This window comes from Agelaius tricolor, unplaced genomic scaffold (genome assembly GCF_023055355.1).
Source record: "Agelaius tricolor isolate 1412-34295 unplaced genomic scaffold, bAgeTri1.0.p SCAF_40, whole genome shotgun sequence".
In the NCBI taxonomy this organism is placed as follows: domain Eukaryota; kingdom Metazoa; phylum Chordata; class Aves; order Passeriformes; family Icteridae; genus Agelaius; species Agelaius tricolor.
Genome location: NW_027269300.1, coordinates 4,101,284 through 4,107,067, shown reverse-complemented (window position 1 = coordinate 4,107,067; position 5,784 = coordinate 4,101,284).

The following is a 5,784-nucleotide window of genomic DNA, read 5'->3' as shown; positions in this document are numbered from 1 at the left end:
CTTCAATCCAGAGCCTGGGCCAATGACTTCATTTTCCCCATGGAAAATGGCCTCCATTTCTGGCCTCTCACCCTGACCAAAAGGGTGGTGCCCAGCAAGAAATTTGCGATCTTTGCTGGATTGCTCCAAATCTAAAGCTGCCACTTGTTGTTGTTCTATTTCTCTAGAGTCCCATAATGCTGTTCTCAGATTGCTAAAGTCCATACCTCCTCGGTGTGTCCTTATGGCTGCAGATCTTCACAGCACAGACGCTTTCTTCTGCATGCTGTTCTTTCCCAGTTCAGGGCTCCTTCAAGGCTCTCCCTGAATGGCTAAGCTGCCCCCTTTTATCCCAGTTCTCTTCAATGCTCACAGCTGCAGCCCATCAAGGACAACCAGGACCTGTGGGGCAAAGCCTCTAGACAGATATTCAAATAGAATCCATTTCCTCTACTCTAGGCAGTAAGTAGTACCCTACAAGTCCTCAGAGCCCCAAAGGCCACCTTTCATCTGACACCCAGACCCTGGGGAAAGGACTTCTTTTTCCCATGGCAAATGGCCTCCCTTGGCAGCCACTCACCCTGGCAGAAAGTGGGAGCCTAGCTAGAATCATGCGATCTTTGCTGGATTTTTCCAAAAGAAAAGCTGGCAGCAACTAGGGCCCTGGAAGTACTTAGAGCCTGAAAGGCCACCTTGAACATATTACTGAGACCCTGGGGAAAGGACATATTTTTCCCATGGAAAATGGCCTTCATTTGTGGCCACTTGGCCTGGCAGGCAGGGCAGTGCCAAGCCAGGAATCTACAAACTGTGCTGGATCCTTCCAGAACTAAAGCTGCCAGCAACTAGGACTCTGCAAGTCCTTAGAGCCCCAGACGCCACCTTTCATCTGATACCCATACCCTGGGGACATGACTTCTTGTCCCCATGGAAAATGGGGTCAGTTTGGGGCCACTCGCCCCGGCCATCTGCTTCATTCCCTGTCTGAAATTTGCAAACGTGGCTGATTTTCTCCAAAACTAAAGCTGCTGGCAACTAGGAGCCTGCAGCTCCTTAGGGCCCCAAACATCACCTCTCTGCTGATACCCACATGATGGGGAAATTACTTCATTTTCCCATAGAACTAGTATCCCTGTGCTGCAACTTGCCCTGGCAGAAAGTGGGGTGCCAAGCAGGAAATTTGAAAATTCTGCTGGATTTCTCCAAACCTAAAGCTGAGAGCAACTAGGACCCTGCAAGTCCTTAGAGCCCCAGATGCCACCTTTCATCTGATACCCAGACCCTGGGCCAATGACTTCATTTTCCCCAAGGAAAATGGCCTCCATTTCTGGCCTCTCACCCTGACCAAAAGGGTGGTGCCCAGCAAGAAATTTGCGATCTTTGCTGGATTGCTCCAAATCTAAAGCTGCCAGTAAGAAGTACCCTGCATGTCCTTAGAGCCCCAAAGGCCACCTTGCATTTGATTTGCAGACCGTGGGGAAAGGACTTCTTTTTCCCATGGGAAATGGCCTCCGTTTGCACCCGCTCACCATGGCAGAAAGTGGGGAGCCAAGCTAGAGTGATGCAATCTTTGCTGGATTCTTCCAACCCTAAAGCTGGCAGAAACTAGGACCCTGCAAGTCCTTAGAGCCCCAGATGCCACCTTTCACCTTATACCCAGACCCTGGGGACATGACATCTTTTCCCCATGGAAAATGGGGTCAGTTTTGGGACACTCGCCCCGGCCATCTGCTTCGTTCCCTGTCTGAAATTTGCAAACGTGGCTGATTTTCTCCATAACTAAAGCTGCTGGCAACTAGGAGCCTGCAGCTCCTTAGAGCCCCAAATTTCACCTCTCTGCTGATACCCACATGATGGGGAAATTACTTCATTTTCCCTTAGAACTAGTATCCCTGTGCTGCAACTTGCCCTGGCAGAAAGTAGGGTGCCAAGCAGGAAATTTGAAAATTCTGCTGGATTTCTCCAAACCTAAAGCTGGCAGCAACTAGGACCCTGCAAGTCCTTAGAGCCCCAGATGCCACCTTTCATCTGATACCCAGACCCTGGGCCAATGACTTCGTTTTCCCCATGGAAAATGACCTCCATTTCTGGCCTCTCACCCTGGCCAATAGGGTGGTGCCCAGCAAGAAATTTGCAATCTTTGCTGGATTGCTCCAAATCTAAAGCTGCCACTTGTTGTTGTTCTATTTCTCTAGAGTCCCATAATGCTGTTCTCAGATTGCTAAAGTCCATACCTCCTCGGTGTGTCCTTATGGCTGCAGATCTTCACAGCACAGACGCTTTCTTCTGCATGCTGTTCTTTCCCAGTTCAGGACTCCTTCAAGGCTCTCCCTGAATGGCTAAGCCGCCCCCTTTTATCCCAGTGCTCTTCAATGCTCACAGCTGCAGCCCATCAAGGACAACCAGGACCTGTGGGGCAAAGCCTCTAGACAGATATTCAAATAGAATCCATTTCCTCTACTCTAGGCAGTAAGTACTACCCTACAAGTCCTTAGAGCCCCAAAGGCCACCTTTCATCTGACACCCAGACCCTGGGGAAAGGACTTCTTTTTCCCATGGCAAATGGCCTCCCTTGGCAGCCACTCACCCTGGCAGAAAGTGGGAGCCTAGCTAGAATGATGCAATCGTTGATGGATTTTTCCAAAAGAAAAGCTGGCAGCAACTAGGGCCCTGGAAGTACTTAGAGCCTGAAAGGCCACCTTGAACATATTACTGAGACCCTGGGGAAAGGACATATTTTTCCCATGGAAAATGGCCTTCATTTGTGGCCACTTGGCCTGGCAGGCAGGGCAGTGCCAAGCCAGGAATCTACAAACTGTGCTGGATCCTTCCAGAACGAAAGCTGCCAGCAACTAGGACCCTGCAAGTTCTTAGAGCCCCAGATGCCACCTTTCATCTAATATCCAGAGCCTGGGCCAATGACTTCATTTTCCCCATGGAAAATGGCCTCCATTTCTGGCCGCTCGCCCTGACCAAGAGGGTGGTGCCCAGCAAGAAATTTGCGATCTTTGCTGGATTGCTCCAAATCTAAAGCTGCCAGTAAGAAGTACCCTGCAAGTCCTTAGAGCCCCAAAGGCCACCTTGCATTTCATTTGAAGACCGTGGGGAAAGGACTTCTTTTTCCCATGGGAAATGGCCTGTGTTTGCAGCCACTCACCATGGCAGAAAGTGGGGAGCCAAGCTAGAGTGATGCAATCTTTGCTGGATTTCTCCAAACCCAATGCTGGCAGCAACTAGGACCCTGCAAGTACTTAGAGCCCCAGATGCCACCTTTCACCTTATACCCAGACCCTGGGGACATGACTTCTTTTCCCCATGGAAAATGGGGTCAGTTTTGGGACACTCGCCCAGGCCATCTGCTTCATTCCCTGTCTGAAATTTGCAAACGTGGCTGATTTTCTCCAAAACTAAAGCTGCTGGCAACTAGGAGCCTGCAGCTCCTTAGAGCCCCAAATTTCACCTCTCTGCTGATACCCACATGATGGGGAAATTACTTCATTTTCCCATAGAAATAGTACCTGGGCTGCAACTTGCCCTGGCAGAAAGTGGGGTGCCAAGCAGGAAATTTGAAAATTCTGCTGGATTTCTCCAAACCTAAAGCTGGCAGCAACTAGGAGCCTGCAAGTTCTTAGAGCCCCAGATGCCACCTTTCATCTAATATCCAGACCCTGGGCCAATGACTTCATTTTCCCCATGGAAAATGGCCTCCATTTCTGGCCTCTCACCCTGACCAAGAGGGTGGTGCCCAGCAAGAAATTTGCAATCTTTGCTGGATTGCTCCAAATCTAAAGCTGCCAGTAAGAAGTACCCTGCAAGTCCTTAGAGCCCCAAAGGCCACCTTTCATTTCATTTGAAGACCGTGGGGAAAGGACTTCTTTTTCCCATGGGAAATGGGGTCAGTTTTGGGCCACTCGCCCCGGCCATCTGCTTCATTCCCTGTCTGAAATTTGCAGACTTGGCTGATTTTCTCCAAAACTAAAGCTTATGGCAACTAGGAGCCTGCAGCTCCTTAGAGCCCCAAATTTCACCTCTCTGCTGATACACACATGATGGGGAAATTACTTCATTTTCCCATAGAACTAGTATCCCTGTGCTGCAACTTGCCCTGGCAGAAAGTGGGGTGCCAAGCAGGAAATTTGAAAATTCTGCTGGATTTCTCCAAACCTAAAGCTGGCAGCAACTAGGAGCCTGCAAGTCCTTAGAGCCCCAGACGCCACCTTTCATCTTCAATCCAGAGCCTGGGCCAATGACTTCATTTTCCCCATGGAAAATGGCCTCCATTTCTGGCCTCTCACCCTGACCAAAAGGGTGGTGCCCAGCAAGAAATTTGCGATCTTTGCTGGATTGCTCCAAATCTAAAGCTGCCACTTGTTGTTGTTCTATTTCTCTAGAGTCCCATAATGCTGTTCTCAGATTGCTAAAGTCCATACCTCCTCGGTGTGTCCTTATGGCTGCAGATCTTCACAGCACAGACGCTTTCTTCTGCATGCTGTTCTTTCCCAGTTCAGGGCTCCTTCAAGGCTCTCCCTGAATGGCTAAGCTGCCCCCTTTTATCCCAGTTCTCTTCAATGCTCACAGCTGCAGCCCATCAAGGACAACCAGGACCTGTGGGGCAAAGCCTCTAGACAGATATTCAAATAGAATCCATTTCCTCTACTCTAGGCAGTAAGTAGTACCCTACAAGTCCTCAGAGCCCCAAAGGCCACCTTTCATCTGACACCCAGACCCTGGGGAAAGGACTTCTTTTTCCCATGGCAAATGGCCTCCCTTGGCAGCCACTCACCCTGGCAGAAAGTGGGAGCCTAGCTAGAATGATGCAATCGTTGATGGATTTTTCCAAAAGAAAAGCTGGCAGCAACTAGGGCCCTGGAAGTACTTAGAGCCTCAAACGCCACCTTGAACATATTACTGAGACCCTGGGGGAAGGACATTTTTCCCCATGGAAAATGGCCTTCATTTGTGGCCACATGGCCTGGCAGGCAGGGCAGTGCCAAGCCAGGAATCTACAAACTGTGCTGGATCCTTCCAGAACGAAAGCTGCCAGCAACTAGGACCCTGCAAGTTCTTAGAGCCCCAGATGCCACCTTTCATCTAATATCCAGAGCCTGGGCCAATGACTTCATTTTCCCCATGGAAAATGGCCTCCATTTCTGGCCGCTCGCCCTGACCAAGAGGGTGGTGCCCAGCAAGAAATTTGCGATCTTTGCTGGATTGCTCCAAATCTAAAGCTGCCAGTAAGAAGTACCCTGAAAGTCCTTAGAGCCCCATAGGCCACCTTTCATTTCATTTGAAGACCGTGGGGAAAAGACTTCTTTTTCCCATGGGAAATGGCCTTCATTTGTGGCCACTTGGCCTGGCAGGCAGGGCAGTGCCAAGCCAGGAATCTACAATCTGTGCTGGATCCTTCCAGAACGAAAGCTGCCAGCAACTAGGACCCTGCAAGTCCTTAGAGCCCCAGACGCCACCTTTCATCTGACACCCAGAGCCTGGGCCAATGACTTCATTTTCCCCATGGAAAATGGCCTCCATTTCTGGCCTCTCACCCTGACCAAGAGGGTGGCGCCCAGCAAGAAATTTGCAATCTTTGCTGGATTGCTCCAAATCTAAAGCTGCCACTTGTTGTTGTTCTATTTCTCTAGAGTCCCATAATGCTGTTCTCAGATTGCTAAAGTCCATACCTCCTCGGTGTGTCCTTATGGCTGCAGATCTTCACAGCACAGACGCTTTCTTCTGCATGCTGTTCTTTCCCAGTTCAGGACTCCTTCAAGGCTCTACCTGAATGGCTAAGCCGCCCCCTTTTATCCC